Here is a 15,108-nt window from a genome sequence, read left to right on the forward strand (position 1 = left end):
TGCCCCAAAGTTACAAAGCTAGCAAGTGTCTGAGGTCAAATTTGAACTCAGGTCTGCTTGACTTCAGGTCCATTGCTCCATCCACTGTACCACCCAGCCATTTGACCAATGTAGCTGCTGTTGTAGATGCTCAGCTCTTTCAAGTCTTAACACAGTACTGCAAGGTGTCTTTTTCCCTTATGAGGCCTAAAGATCAAAGGCAAAATTACTGTAGGTTACCTATGTAGCTCTATGAATGAATACTTCTTTACTTAGAACTCAAAACCTATCCTGGCTCAATTTTTTCCACTCTAGGGCTGGAAAGTGTCAATTAATGTTTATTGTGCACCTACTACTTGCAGAGTGAGAGGTAGAGTGTGTAAGAGAGCAGATAAACAGGGAAGAAATGGGTTCAAGTCTTGGTGCTATGACTGAGCAAATCACCTAACCTTTCAATGCCCCCAAACAACTCACCAAGGCTAGAAGTGTTACAACAGTTGCTTATCTGGATAGGGAGAAGGAGTTCTTTACAGAGTTCCTTATACCGAGGAAATCACAGGTCTGGGAGAGGGGGAAGAAAGCAAGACACTGTGATGAGAATGGAACACAAAGACATGAAAATACCTGACCTCAAGGTGCTTACATCCTCCAAGGAGAAGATGTATATGTTGATAAATGTAATAATCTTCTCATGTTTTTTCCCTTTTCCCCATAGCACAATATTCAGTACATACTGGGCACAAAGAAATATTGTTTAGTGAGTGTAACATTAATTATACAACTTTAAGATCTGTCCAGAGATTGGTACCACTACACAGGCATGGCCTGCCACTTCTGGAGGTCTCCCGAGGTATAAGATTTTCAGTTACAAGGCCTGATGCCCATGATAGTTATCAGTCTTGCTACCGGCATTTAGCACAGTGCCTGATACATAGCAGAAGCTTAATGAAAATTTATTGACTGACTGACCATTTGCAATAGGTTTGGCTTTCTTGTCATTTTTTTTTACCAGGTTGCCCCAGTCCTAAGAGCTAATTCTGACAATTTCCCCCTAGCAATGTGACACACTGTATTTGGCTTTGGAAGACTAAAGTTTGGGTGGAAGAGTGAATCTGAGAACTGTATATCTTTGGTTGCTTTAACAAAGCAATCGGGGGGGGGGGGGGAGCTAGATGGCACAGTGGTAAAGCACCGGCCCTGGATTCAGGAGGACCTGAGTTCAAATCCAGCCTCAGACACTTGACACTTACTAGCTGTGTGACCCTGGGCAAGTCACTTAACCCTCATTGTCCTACAAAACAATCCCCCAAAACAAACAAACCCCCCAAAAAATCTGGGGGAAAACCCTATTGGTTAATTTCTTGTTGTTACCTTCTTCTACAAAGAAGGCTGATTTTATTTATGTGTTTGTACATGGACCACAAATAAGTCACACACACACACAGACACACACACACACACACACACACAGACGTTCTACCAGGCAGGGATTGCAATAGGCCCTTTTTTTGAACGATGATCTCTAAAATTCTTTGATTCTATGAACATAATTAAAAGGAACACATCATATGAAAACACACACGGGCAGCTAGAGTCCTCCTGACGCCCTTCATCTTTGCACACTTAGGGTCAATGGGAGAGACAACATCAAAGCCTGCCAAAAATCAATATGAGATGTAAAAGTAGGGCAATTATCACTGGATTAAATTGGCATAGTCCCCGGCCTCATGGGCATACCCTGTGAGAATGCTATTCTTGTTCTTCACCCCTGGCTGGCAAAGTCCCCAAATAGTTGACTTCCTCTCCACCTGTTTCTGATGCCGCCTCCCCCTCCCACCTCCGTAGGTACCGCAAGTGCACAAAGAGCAGGGAATTTTAGACTATTTAGCCTGCTGTCCAAGACTAAGAGCCAAGGGTTTGAGCCAGCTCCGGTCCTGCATTTAAAACTTTCCATCAGAGCTGCACAGTAGCTGTTTTACATCAGTCCTGAATAAGCAATCATGCGAATCATTATTTCTGCCACATCATGGGCTTGAAAACGTATTCCCAGATAAAATCAAACAAGGCAAGGAAGTTGTGCCTCTCTTCTACTTTCAGCAGCCCCCTTTGCCATTTCCAAAAGGAAATGGGGTTCATTACCCTAGATTCTGAGCCATGATATTTTTAGATAGCCCCAATCCACCTATTGGGGGGAGTGGGGGGGCAGGGAGGAAGGGAGGGGAGACAAGAAGAGTTAGTCATTACAATGTTGCGCAAATTCCCATCTCAGAACCTGATGCTCAGTATTTCATATCCAGGCTGTTTCCAAAATAAGAGAACCCGCCCACACACCCACTAAGTATTTTTAAATCCATTGAAAACCACAGACAAAATGAAGGGCTACAGAAAGGCTTGGGCTTGAATTTCGACAAAGGAATTGCTATGAGCCCTTTCCTTTCTTTAAAAAATAATCTAATTAAAAGAAAAGTCCAGCCTGGGGGGTGGGGAAGGGATGGGGTGGTGCCTCCACTAGAGCTGGTATGAGGGTGTCTCCAGTATCCCTTCATTTATTTCACTTGGGAGAAAGAAGAAGGGAGGTTACTTCCTCCTTCAGGCTTCCAGCAAAGCCAGCTGCTACAATTGGCTGCCTTTGCCCCTGGGGTACAAGGATCCTTCCGGTGGTGGCATCAACCTGTTTCTCCTAAAGAGCCATCACGGGCACACCACATTCTCTTGGCAAGTCTTCTTGAATGCAACAGAAGTTAGGCTATTATAGGTGATGGGGATATATGACAAACTGTATATAGAGATAATTACAGGCCCTCAAGCTGCCCAGTCTTACTCTTGCTCTTTTATTGAGAGGCTTCTGTTTACCTACCTGAAGCCAGCCTGATCCTATTCCAGCATCTCTTGGTCAGCCATCTCTTTCTACCTCCAATCTTACTCTATTCAATAGAACTTTTTCTGGAGCTCTCATTTATTCATCAACAAATAGCCCATTATATGACCATTTTGTTTACATTCTTTATGTATAGACTTCAGCAAAGAAATAGGCTGTTATTTTACATATCTATGTGTATAGACTCCTCTAGCAAAGATGGCACAGACCCAGGCAAGAATGCTATCATTCAAAGGCAGAGAAGGGAAGGCAACAGTGAGGCCATACAACTCCCAGTATTCCCTTGGAGAAACATGAGCAAGATGGAGATGGGGTGATTCTGGCATAATCACAGCTGATTCACCAAAGACACAAAAATACTAACCCTGTAATAATAGACAAAGCATGGGATTTGGAAGGAAGAAGACTTTGCAAAGAGAGAGAAAGAAAGCGAGAGAGACGCAGAAACAGAGAGGCAAAACACAGAGAGACAGACAAAGACAGGGAGAGACAGAGAAAGATGAAGACAGACAGGGAGACACACACACACAGAGCAAGAGAGAGAGACAGAGACAGATCTTTCACAAATACATTGTTACCTTGAACAAATTAGTTAACAACTCTTAGCTGTTTCCTCATTTGTAAAATTAGAGAGTTGGATGAAATAATTTTTAAGGTTCCTTCTTGGTCTAACTTTGTAATTCTATGTTTCTCTGTCTACCCCCTTTCTTCTTTTTTGCTTTTAAAATTATTCCCCAGCTTTTGAAATCCAAGTAAATGCCATGTTTTCCTCCAGGAATAACTTTTCCCTTCAGACCTCAGATAGCACTTAGTTTTAAACCTCTCTACTGAATTTATGGAAAACCATGTGTTATATTATTTATACTTATGGTGATATCATCTCTCCTTTCTAAATCACACATTAGGATTGGCTAAAAAGCTGGGGGTGTCTAATCTGGAGAAGAGAAGACCGGGGGAGGACACACTACCTGTCTGTGTGGAGACAAAGAGTAACTCTCATGTGGAGAAGGGATGGCTTGCTCTGGTTGGCACCAGAGGACAGGACTAGAAGCAATGGGTAGAAGTGGCAAAGGGGACAACTTCATTTGATAATCGGAGACATTCCCTAACAATCAGAACTATGCCTTGGGATCCTCATGCTAGAGATTCAGAAAGAGGCCAGAGGAGCCACCACAGGGGCATATGGGAGTAGGGATTCATCTTGGATAGGAGTTGGAGGCCACTTTCAGCTCTGCAACCCTCTGAGTCTGTATCCCCTCAGGACAGAAAAAATATCTGATTAAATCACATCTCCTGCCAAACCTCCACAGAGTGCTTTGTACACACTGGAACAAAGAGTATGGGAGGTGAATGGTGTGAAATTAGGCTGGAAAGACAGGCTGGAGCCATGTTATGGAGGGTCTTGAATTTCCCCTGTCTGGCCAAGGAGTCTGTCTGTTCTTCATCCTCCTTGCAAAAGGAAGGCACAGAAGCTTTTTAAGGAGGGGGGTGACAAGGCAAGAGACCTTTGCCTTAGGAAGATTATTTTGGAAGTTTGTGATGCTTGGTTAGAAAGGAGAGATTGGAAGCAGAAGCACCAATTAGGAAATTATTACACTACTGCAGGCAGGAGGAAACAAAGGCCTAAGCCTGAATCAAAGCACAAGAATAGCATTACAGTGAACTTCCAGGGTATGTAGCCTGATTCTACTATTTGGTATCAAGGGATACTAGGTAGACATAGAAAAGGAAGGTAAGGGGCAGCTAGGTGGCACAGTGGATAAAGCACCAGCCATGGATTCAGGAGGACCTGAGTTCAAATCTGGCCTCAGCCACTTGACACTTACTAGCTGTGTGACCCTGGACAAGTCACTTAACCTTCATTGTCCTGCAAAAAAAAAAAGAAAAAGAAAAAAGGAAGGGAACTGTGCTCTTTCCTTTTTGGAGAAGAGTTTATCCTTTATTCAGGACCATGCTTCAGTGAAATAAAGAAGAGATGGTACTTGGAGTGATACAAATCAGTTTAACTCAATAAACTCAATTTCAGAAAATGGAGAATTCAACTCAGTTTAACACAGTAAAAAATCACCTAACTGCTACCTGTGCATGGGAGACAATACATGGAAGACCTTTCCCTAAAAGGAATTTAAATTCCATTAGGTGGCAAACTGCTCTATTCAAGAGAGACTAGTAGTGCAACTTTAAGGTTTAGTTTGATTCACCTCTATCCAATTGGTATGATGCTTGAAGAGGTAATTCATCTAGTAATTTATTAAAACCCCTAGTACATGAAAGGCATTGGGAAAGAGATTAGACAGGCACACAATTAACTATAATACCAAAAAAAAAGAAAAGAAAAGAAAAAAAAAAGGTGGAGTACTACAGAGGTAAAATGTTGCATATAATTTCAGATAAGGTCACTGTGGTGTTAGTTTTACTTAACTCTTTTACATTGTTACATTGCTTTTTAACTAACCATCTTACATGATCACCAACAAATGGACAAGTAAGCTACATGTATTTGTTTTACTTTGTTAAAGAAACAAAGGGGGAGTAATCTGTAAATATATTAGTTTTACTTTGTTACAAGAGACCTCTAATGAAGGATGAGCATTCTATGTGAGTAATGTTAAAACAACAACAACAAAAAATCATTAAAACTGAAAGTGGCCCCCAAGAATGCAAAATAGGGGGTACAGATAAAGTGATATGAGAAATTTAGGGCTAGGAAAATCACTTCACTGAGGGAAAACCCTCATGGGGGAGACAGTACCTGAGTTGGCACCATCTTGAATGAGGGGAGAGAATTCAACATAAATGCTAGGTTCACATCAGTAAGGAAGGAGAGTCTATTTGTAGGAATGCTCCAATATGTAGTAAAAAACTATATGGCCTAATAGAAAAGGTTAAGGAGAAAAATACCTTAACTGTTTTACTCTTAGCTTCAACTCTATGACTCAGAGGGTTACTTAATTCTTTATTGTTCCCATTTTTCACCTATCACCTACACATCTAAAGTCTCTCTGGCAAGTTCATAAGATCACAACCCTATGGTTGGCGGGGACCTCAGAAGGCAGCTCATCCAATCTTGTCTCTTATGGATGAGAAAGCTGAGGCCTAGAGGGAGTAAATGATTTGTCTAAGGTAAGAGATGGAGCTGGGATTCAAACCTAGGTGCTCTTTATTCAGTCAGTGTTTTTTCCTCCCTATATACCACCAGGCAACCTCTGTCTGGTGTTTTCAGTAACTTATGGGAAACCATTACTGAAACACAAGGATTTCTTTTATTCTTGAGAATCTTTTGAGGTCTTTAACATGCCTGTCTTTCAAAAAGACAACCACATGCAGAAATGACAGTGGAAAATACTTTAAGTTTACTTAAGGATGCATGCATTCACATTATATTCAGCAATCCTGCTTTAAAAAAATGTAGAGGATATTATGTACAAAAGTCTCAAGTTTTGCCTTTACTTGGTAGGGGAAGAAAATTCAATGGTAATATTAAAATCTTGAATGAATTATGACGTACTCTTATAGTTCCAGTGGACTCTGCAGTCAGAGAATCTGGTTCAAATCTGATTTTTGGCACTACTTGTATAACCCCAGCCAAGTAGCAATCTCTCTGGGCCTCAGTTTCCTCATATGTAAAATGAGTTTATCCCATTCACATCTGTTGCATTCAACTTACCAGTTTTATTGGCACATAATTCAGCAAAATGGTTTCTAACAATTCCCCTTATTTCTTCATATCTTTTTTTTTTTTTTTTTGGTGTGAGGCAATTGGGGTTAAGTGACTTGCCCAGGGTCACACAGCTAGTAAGTGTTAAGTGTCTGAGGCCAGATTTGAACTCAGGTCCTCCTGAATCCAGGGCCAGTGCTCTATCCACTATGCCACCTAGCTGCCCCATATTTCTTCATATCTTAAGTCCCCTTTTTTTGATAATGAAAATTTTTTTTCTGTATCTATGTTTTTATGATCCAAAAAATAACAATGCTGAATGGAAGAGAACAAATATATGAAGAGTGTGAATTCAAGTGACAACCAAGCAGTGTGTCTGGAGGAAGAGAACAACTACAACAATGTCTATCCACAGGAGATTGAAAATAAATGATGGCGCAGTGGTTAAAGCACCGGCCCTGGATTCAGGAGTACCTGAGTTCAAATCCGGCCTCAGACACTTAACACTTACTAGCTGTGTGACCCTGGGCAAGTCACTTAACCCCCATTGCCCAGCAAAAAAAAAAAAAGAAAAAAAAGAAAAGAAATGGCTACATGAATTAGAAAAGTATATTAGAAGAAATGAAGCAAGACATTAAAAACAAAAAGAAATGATAAGTTGTTATGGGGTTTGGGACTATTAAAGTTTAAACTGACCAGCTAAACCAAAGGACATGGGTCTGGGGTAACTCTCCTTGAGAAGCTAAACTGAAGGATGAATACACCTTGAAAAGCAAGAGAGATAAGCCCATTAGGATTGGCTGCTGCCTGAGTGGCACCAAGGGGATAGAGATAGCTCTACCCTCAGATGATCACCCCCATCTGCCATCTATAAAAACTTTTACCTTTCTCCTGTTTGAGGAGATAGGTATTTCAGAGAACCAATTTTCTGAAACTATCTCCCCTCAAGAGAAGTTTGACTTCTCTCTTGGTCAACTTTTTCTAGCACCTAAATAAAGGATTATTTAATTCTAATTTGATTTGTGGGCCAGAGGGTGTAATTCTTTAAATAAGAATACCTAAGGACCCCTAGCATAACCAATTTTCCGTTACATAAGTGACACAAGAGCTCTAAAAGAAAAGAGTTGGAAGGAAAATAGCTTAGAACAGAAGTCAGAAATAATTAAGTCCCTGAAAATGAGAATGAAGCAAATAGAACTCAATGACTCCTTGGGACAACAAAAAATATTAGAACAAAACAAAAAGGGTTTGTTTTTTTTTTTAAATAGAAGAAATGTAAGGTACCTGTCAAAAACTACTGCCCTTGAAAACAGGTCAGACAAGCCTAGTTTAGAATCATTGGACTCCTTGAAAACCATGGCTAAACAAAATTCCAGATACTATATAGTTCAAGAAATCACAAAAACACAGGCAAAACCCACCAGTTATATCCTGAATGAAATTCCAAGTTAAAAAAGTATCCCCAATCTGCCAAAACTCAGAGCTCCCGAGTCAAAGAAAAAAGACTGCAAGTATTCAGAAAAGAAAAAAAAAGATTCTAGTAATGAGCAAACAAAATCAGGATCACATCTTCAATGGAACAAATATACACAAAGAGAGTAATATATACAGGATAAATGGGAAATAATTAACAGAAGGAAGGTACTAGAATGAAGAGGAGTTGTGAAAAGCTTCCTATAAATGATAGGATTTTGGTTGGGACTTAAAAGAAGTCAGAGGGGCAGCTGGGTGGTACAGTGGATAAAGCACCAGCCCTGGATTCAGGAGGACCTGAGTTCAAATCCAGCCTCAGACACTGGACACTTACTAGCTGTGTGAAAATCACTTAACCTTCATTGCCCCATTGCCCCACTCCACCCCCGCCCCCCAATCAGAGAAGTCAGTAGGCAGAGTGTTTTAGGCATGGGGGACAGCAAGGGAAAATGCAGAATATGTCTTTGAGAACCAGCTAAAATCCCACCTTTCCTGGTCCACCTTGATTCCAGTGTTTCCCTCTGTTCATGATTTCCAATTTATCCCATATATATTCTTTGTGCATAATTATTTGCATTTTGTCTCCCCCATTACGCTGTGAGCTCCTTGAAAGCAGACTTTTACCTTTCTTTGTATCTCTAAATGTTTGGCAGCATTTGATACACAGTAGGCACTTAATAAATGCTTATTGACTGACACACTCTCCAAACAGGAATGCTTGTATATTTAAAAACTTTCTCTGAGACATTTTGGCTAATACAGAGCACAGAATTTTTTTCTTTCACTGTATAGACAGTTTAATAACTTTAGAGGAAAATGTCTCCATTGCTTTTTTGAATAGTTAGGCCAATTCACAAGTCCACTATCAATATAATGGAATTTCTGTCCTGCTACCCCTTTAATAATTGTAATTTTCCTTTTTTAAATTTTTTGTTCATCTTGCCAATCTGGTGATGGTCCTGCATTTTTAACTCACTTTTTACTATTTCTGATGTGGTTTTGTGTGTGTGTATGTGTGTGAAAATGAATTTCCCCAAATGAGTGGGAATTTATAGTCTTTTTTCTACTAATCCCAAGAATGGGTCGCAAATTTCAGTGTACAGTAGAAACATATGGTTGGTGACCTCAGATTCAGCATATTTTTTTCCAGGGCAGAACTTCCCCTTTGAAGGAAAGTGATGATTAAGAAATACTCCAACGCGTTAAAATTATATCTCTTTTAAATGAAGCTTTGTTTAAATAGGACAAAGTTCCCCTTCCCCCATTTTATTCATAGTCTTTCCATCTTTCCACTTCATATGGCTCTTTCTTTCTATCTCCCTTGTCTGTTTCCTCCATTAACTTCTCTTTCTCCTCCCATTCCTTAAATTTGGGTGCCCTCCAAAGCTTAATTCCCTCCCCCACCCCCACCCCTGTTCTTTTCTTAACATTCTCCCTTCTTAATGATCTCAACTATCCCAATTCACTTCTATGCAGATGTCTCAAATCTATTTCCAGCTCCAACTTCAGATCTGATAACTAATTATATATTGCCAATTTTATCTGTAGGATATTACAACTGAATGTCCAACTGGCAGAAATTTAATGTATCTAATATTGAATTAATCACCTCCACTCCTCTCCAAAACAATTTGTTCCTAACTTTTCTATTTCTATTTTTTTTAGGCCATTCATTTTCCTAGTTACTCTTGGCCATGGAGAGTGGACTGGAAGAGACAGTATCAGTAACGGAAAGATGGGGCGTGTGTCTCATTGTATGTATCTGCATAGACAAAGTCTTAATGCCTGCTCTCTTCTCGAACATTTCTAAAGATTTCCACTGCCTGAGGCACAGAAGGAAGGCAGGGTTCACATGTTAGCCCAGTATTCTGGGACTTCTATTATCTGATTCCAACCTCCCTTCCCAGCAGCATCATCTCATTTCCCCTCTTTACAAAGTCTATTTATTTCTTCCCAACTTTCCTTGTCTCCATGTAGGCATTTGTTCATGCCACAACCCATCCCTACAATGTACCCCATTTCAAGCTACCAAGATTCCTTTCTTTCAAGGTTTGATTCACACTTCATCTCTCTGAAGCCTTCTCTGATGCCCCACTCTCCATAGCTTCAAGTGAGCTTTCTCTCTTTGAATTTCTCATAGTTCCTCATATGGATTCTCCTTAATACTTATTTGCTAATTTGAAATTATTATAAGGGGCAGCTAGGTGCCACAGTGGATAAAGCACTGGCCCTGGTTTCAAGAGGATCTGAGTTCAAATCCGGCCTCAGACACTTGACACTTGCTAGCTGTGTGACCCTGGGCAAGTCACTTAACCCCAATTGCCTCACCAAAAAAAAAGAAAAAGAAAAAGAAAAAGAAAAAGAAAAAAAAAGTACAGTCCTTTCAGTAGTAATACTTTGGGGGCAGCTAGGTGGTGCAATGGATAAAGCACTGACCCTGGATTCAGGAGGACCTGAATTCAAATCCAGCTCAGACATTTGACACTTACTAGCTGTGTGACCCTGGGCAAGTCACTTAACCCTCATTGCCCCACCAAAAAAAAAATTATTATAGTTGCTTAAATGTTGATATTTTATCATGTGATAGTATTGAACCTGGAGTCAGGAAGACCTGAGTTCAAATCTGGTCTCTGACGCTAGCTGTTTGACCCTGGACAAGTCACCTAAACCTCTCTATGCCTATTTTCTCATTTGCAAAAGGATGATGATAATAACACTGACCTCCCAGGGTTGTTGTGAGAACAAAATGAAATAATATTTCTAAATCACTTAACAAACCTTAAAGCACTATATGTCTTTATTGTTATTATTAATTGTTGTTGATGATGGTAATGATAATAATACTAGATTACCAGCTCCTTAAAGTCCAGGATTGGGTATGACTTCATGTTGATATCTCTTAGAGCATCTCTCTCCATAGAAACCTATTTATTTATTTTTTTAAAGTGGGGGGTGGGGTAATCAGGGTTAAGTGACTTGCCCAGGGTCACACAGCTAGTAAGTCTGAGGTTAGATTTGAACTCAGGTCCTCCTGAATCCAGGGCCAGTGCTTTATCCACTGCACCACCTAGCTGCCCCCCCCCCTAGAAACTTAATAAATGTTTCTTGAATTATCTTTTCCCTCCAAATGCTTTGTCTCAGATCCATTAGTTGATTACTTAAAGACCTGTTTCGATTGTAAAGATGCAACACATATTCACATTTGGGAAAAGAGGGGGGAATGAGAAAGTGCGAGCAAAATCTAGCACCATATTCTCATTCTCCCATCACAATTTTGATTTAAGGCCTAGGACAAACATGCCCTCAGAGTAAAGGTGGCCCAAAGACTTTTAAATGATGATTTCTGCAAGTACCTATTCACATCAAGCTGCACTTTGGGGAGAGTATTTTAATTAGTTGGAGGCTGGGGGTGGGATAGAGGGCCCTGTATTTATTTCAGTCCAAGGATGAGGAGAAAGGTTTACATATTAAAATATTGAACAAGACCACAAAGATGATGCAAATGCTGGGAGGTTTTCAAAGCTACACATTTCAAGGGGAACCGTAATAAAAATACAACTTCTGAGTCACTTCATTATCACCAAGGACCACATTTGCTGTTCTGCTGTCATCTAAGTAACACATTCTCATGCTACTAAAGCTAGGAAGTCCCCAAGGACACACCTTCGCACAGGAAGTAAATCAGAGAGAAAAAATTCAGGGAACAGAAGGAAAGGCAAGAGGAGAGAAGTAGAAAGTCATGTAGCTCAGTACAGAATTCATGGTGACTAGTGGGGAGTTGAAGGGACCAACCAACTGCAAGGCCACAAAGAATTGTTTTAACAGTAAAAAAAAAAAATTACACAAGACTTGGCCTTGGAAAGCCAAGTCAACCAACCAACAACAAAAATGGTATTATGGATTTAGAGCTGAAAAGTCTTCAAGTCAACTCCCCTCTGAGGTCCTGAAGGTCATTCAGGCAGCAAAAAAGCCGGGATTTAAGACTAGGTGATTGGGGGCAGCTAGGTGGCACAGTGGATAGAGAACCAGCCTTGGATTCAGGAGGACCTGAGTTCAAATCCGGTCTCAGACACATGACACTTACTAGCTGTGTGACCCTGGGCAAGTCACTTAACCCTCATTGCCCTGCCCTCCCCCCCAAAAAAGACTAGATGATTGGATCTCAAGTTCAGCATTCTTTCCACTGTTTTATGCTAACTTCCCAGAAATTTTTTTTTTAAAAGAAGCCCACTTTGTTGCCATTATACAATTAACACAATATTATACATTCAGGAAACAAAGCTTCCTCCTATCCAGTGATAAGGGCAGCTAGATGGTGCAGTGGATAGAGCAATGGCCCTGAAGTTCAGAGGACCTGAGTTCAAATTTCACCTCAGACACTTACTTAAGTCACTTAACCCCAATTACCTTAAGCATCTGGGGTCATCTCCAATCATCCTGATAACTTATCTTGCCACTGGGCCCAGATAGCTCGGGAGGAAAAAGTGAGGCAGGTGACTTTGCACAGCCCTTCTTCACTTAGATCCCATTCAGTACAAGTCATGACATCTGTCATGGTCCTATTTGAGAATGAAAGACAAACAATGACAATCCACTGATACTATGTCGGGACTCCCTTCTTAGTAGTTAGTGATCTCCTGCCCCCTTTCACTTTTCCCATTTCTGTGAAATTTCATCTCATATGACTGTGTGAAGAACACACTCCCCTCTCCAATCTCTGCTGTCTGTTCTCTTATTCCTATCTACCTTGATCATACCTCCCTCCACCTGCAATATCCAATTCCAGATGTACCTACCACCCTTTCCACTGTGGCTTTCAGGACTCAGTCTCTCCACCTTTTCCAGCAGATTACCTGCATTGCTACTCTCCCTTCTTTCCTCCCATATCTTCCTGTCTCATAAATCCTCTCCTGCTATCTACAAAATCCCCCAAACAATTACAAACTCTCACTAGATTCCCACATCTCTACTATCCATCTATCTATCTATTTATTTACTTAATTTGGTGGGGCAATGAGGGTTAAGTGACTTGCCCAGGGTCACACAGCTTGTAAGGGTCAAATGTCTAAGGCCGGATTTGAACTCAGGTCCTCCTGAATCCAGGACTGGTGCTTTATCCACTGCGCCATCTAGCTGCCCCTCACATCTCTACTATCATCTTATATCTCTCCTCCCTTTTGCAGCCAATTACTTGTGAAAAAGTTATTTACCTCCTCTGCTCTTATTAATTTCTTAACATTTTATAATTTGACTCCTAACTTCAAAAATTTTCATTCAGCTGAATCTACTCTCTCGAAAGTTACCAGTGATCTCTTAATTGCCAAATCTTATAGCTCTTCTTACTCATCATTCTTCTTGACCTTCCTGCAGCATTTGATACTATTGATCACCCTTTCCTACTAGATATTCCTTCTCTTTTACAGTTTTTCATGACACTGCTCTCTCCTGGTTCTCTTCCTAAATATCCCACCACACCTAATTCTCTTTTACTGAGTCTTTATCCTTGTCAGGCCCACTAATTCAGGGTACATCCTGAGGCTCTGTCCTGGGACCTCTTCCTTTTCTTCTCTAGACTCTCTCACCTCATTCCTATATTCTCTATACTTCATCAACCCCATGGATTCATGCTACCCTCATGTTGATGAGCTCTTTAACCAGCATTCATTTCACTCCAGTTTCTCTCTTACATCAACTGCTCCTTAGACATTTTGAACTGCGTGTCCCAGAGGCTCCTCAAACTCAACAGATCCAAAACTGAACTCAGTATCTTACCCTGAAAATTTACTACTCTTTCAGATTTTTACAGTTCTACCATCATCCTTCTTAGTTGCCCTAGTTCTGAACCTTAGTGTCATCCTCGACTACTCACTCTCCCCCCAAATAACCAATCAGTTTTTAGCTTTTAATTTTTATTGCCACAACATCTCTAGCTTATGACCCTCCCCCCATCCAATGCCCTTTTGTCACTCCTCATGAGCTAGTGTCTCCAGGTTCATCTCTCTTCCTCAAGGTTCTTCCCCACGCCAGAGTGATATTCCTAAAGTACAAGTCTGATCCCATCATTCCCCACCTAAGAAATTCTAGTGGCTCCCTATTTACCTCTACGATGGATCTATCTTTCTTTGTGCCATAGGTTTCTTTGGTAGTTTGAGGATGCTTATGGGCCCTTTCTCCAAATAAAATTTTAATTGATATTAAATTGTTGTTAAATTAAAATTTTAACAAAGGATTTCAAAGCAAAACAATCATATTGAAAATTATAGGTGGGGGCAGCTAGGTGGCGCAGTGGATAAAGCACTGGCCCTGGATTCAGGAGGATCTGAGTTCAAATCCAGCCTCAGACACTTAACACTTATTAGCTGTGTGATCCTAGGAAAGTCACTTAACCCCACAAAAAAAAAATTATAGGCATACACATGCACATTACCCATGTCCACATACATATGCACGTGTGTTTATGCACGTGCATTATTATTATTATTATTTTTTTTTTGGTGAGGCAATTGGGGTTAAGTGACTTGCCCAGGGTCACACAGCTAATGTCAAGTGTCTGAGGCCAGATTTGAACTCAGGTACTCCTGAATCGAGGGCTGGTGCTTTATTCACTGCACCATCTAGCTGCCCCAATGCACATGCATTATTAATGCATGCATACAGGTCTGTTCACAGGCCCCAAATTAAGAATTTGTGCTCTCAGAGTAAACATAAATTCTGATGTTTGGCACTTAAATTTCTTCACTACCTGTCTCTGCCTCCCCCCATACCTCCAATTTCCCCACCGTGACCTTTTATTCAGTTTCTTCACAGAAAGTGGTCGGGCTTTTGATAAAGGGAAAAGGGATTTTGTGCAGGGCCCTGCTTCAGAATTGGTAGTTAAATAAAAATGGATGGCTACTCCATCATTCAGATTGGTCCAAAGACTTCAGACTAAGATGCTGAGAAAGATGTTTTCTTAATAGTTATAGGGGAGGGGAGAGAGGGAGTGTGTGTGTGTGGGAGAGGTCCTTAAGGGTCCTTCCATTATTGGTTTCCTTAAAGATTCATCTTCAGTGCCCCCTTTTACATGAAGTCTCTCCTACCCCCACCTGCTACTAGACTCAGGCTGTGGACCCTAGAGGGG

General features: G+C 40.7%; 1 protein-coding gene across 7 annotated transcripts in view; it reads right to left on the reverse strand.

The window, feature by feature from the left end:
• SEPTIN11 (septin 11) overlaps positions 1–15,108 on the reverse strand; it is a 140,915-nt gene that overhangs the window by 62,565 nt on the left and 63,242 nt on the right. The gene's annotated exons all lie outside the window — the stretch shown is intronic.

Source organism: Dromiciops gliroides, chromosome 6 (assembly GCF_019393635.1).
Source record: "Dromiciops gliroides isolate mDroGli1 chromosome 6, mDroGli1.pri, whole genome shotgun sequence".
Lineage (NCBI taxonomy): Eukaryota > Metazoa > Chordata > Mammalia > Microbiotheria > Microbiotheriidae > Dromiciops > Dromiciops gliroides.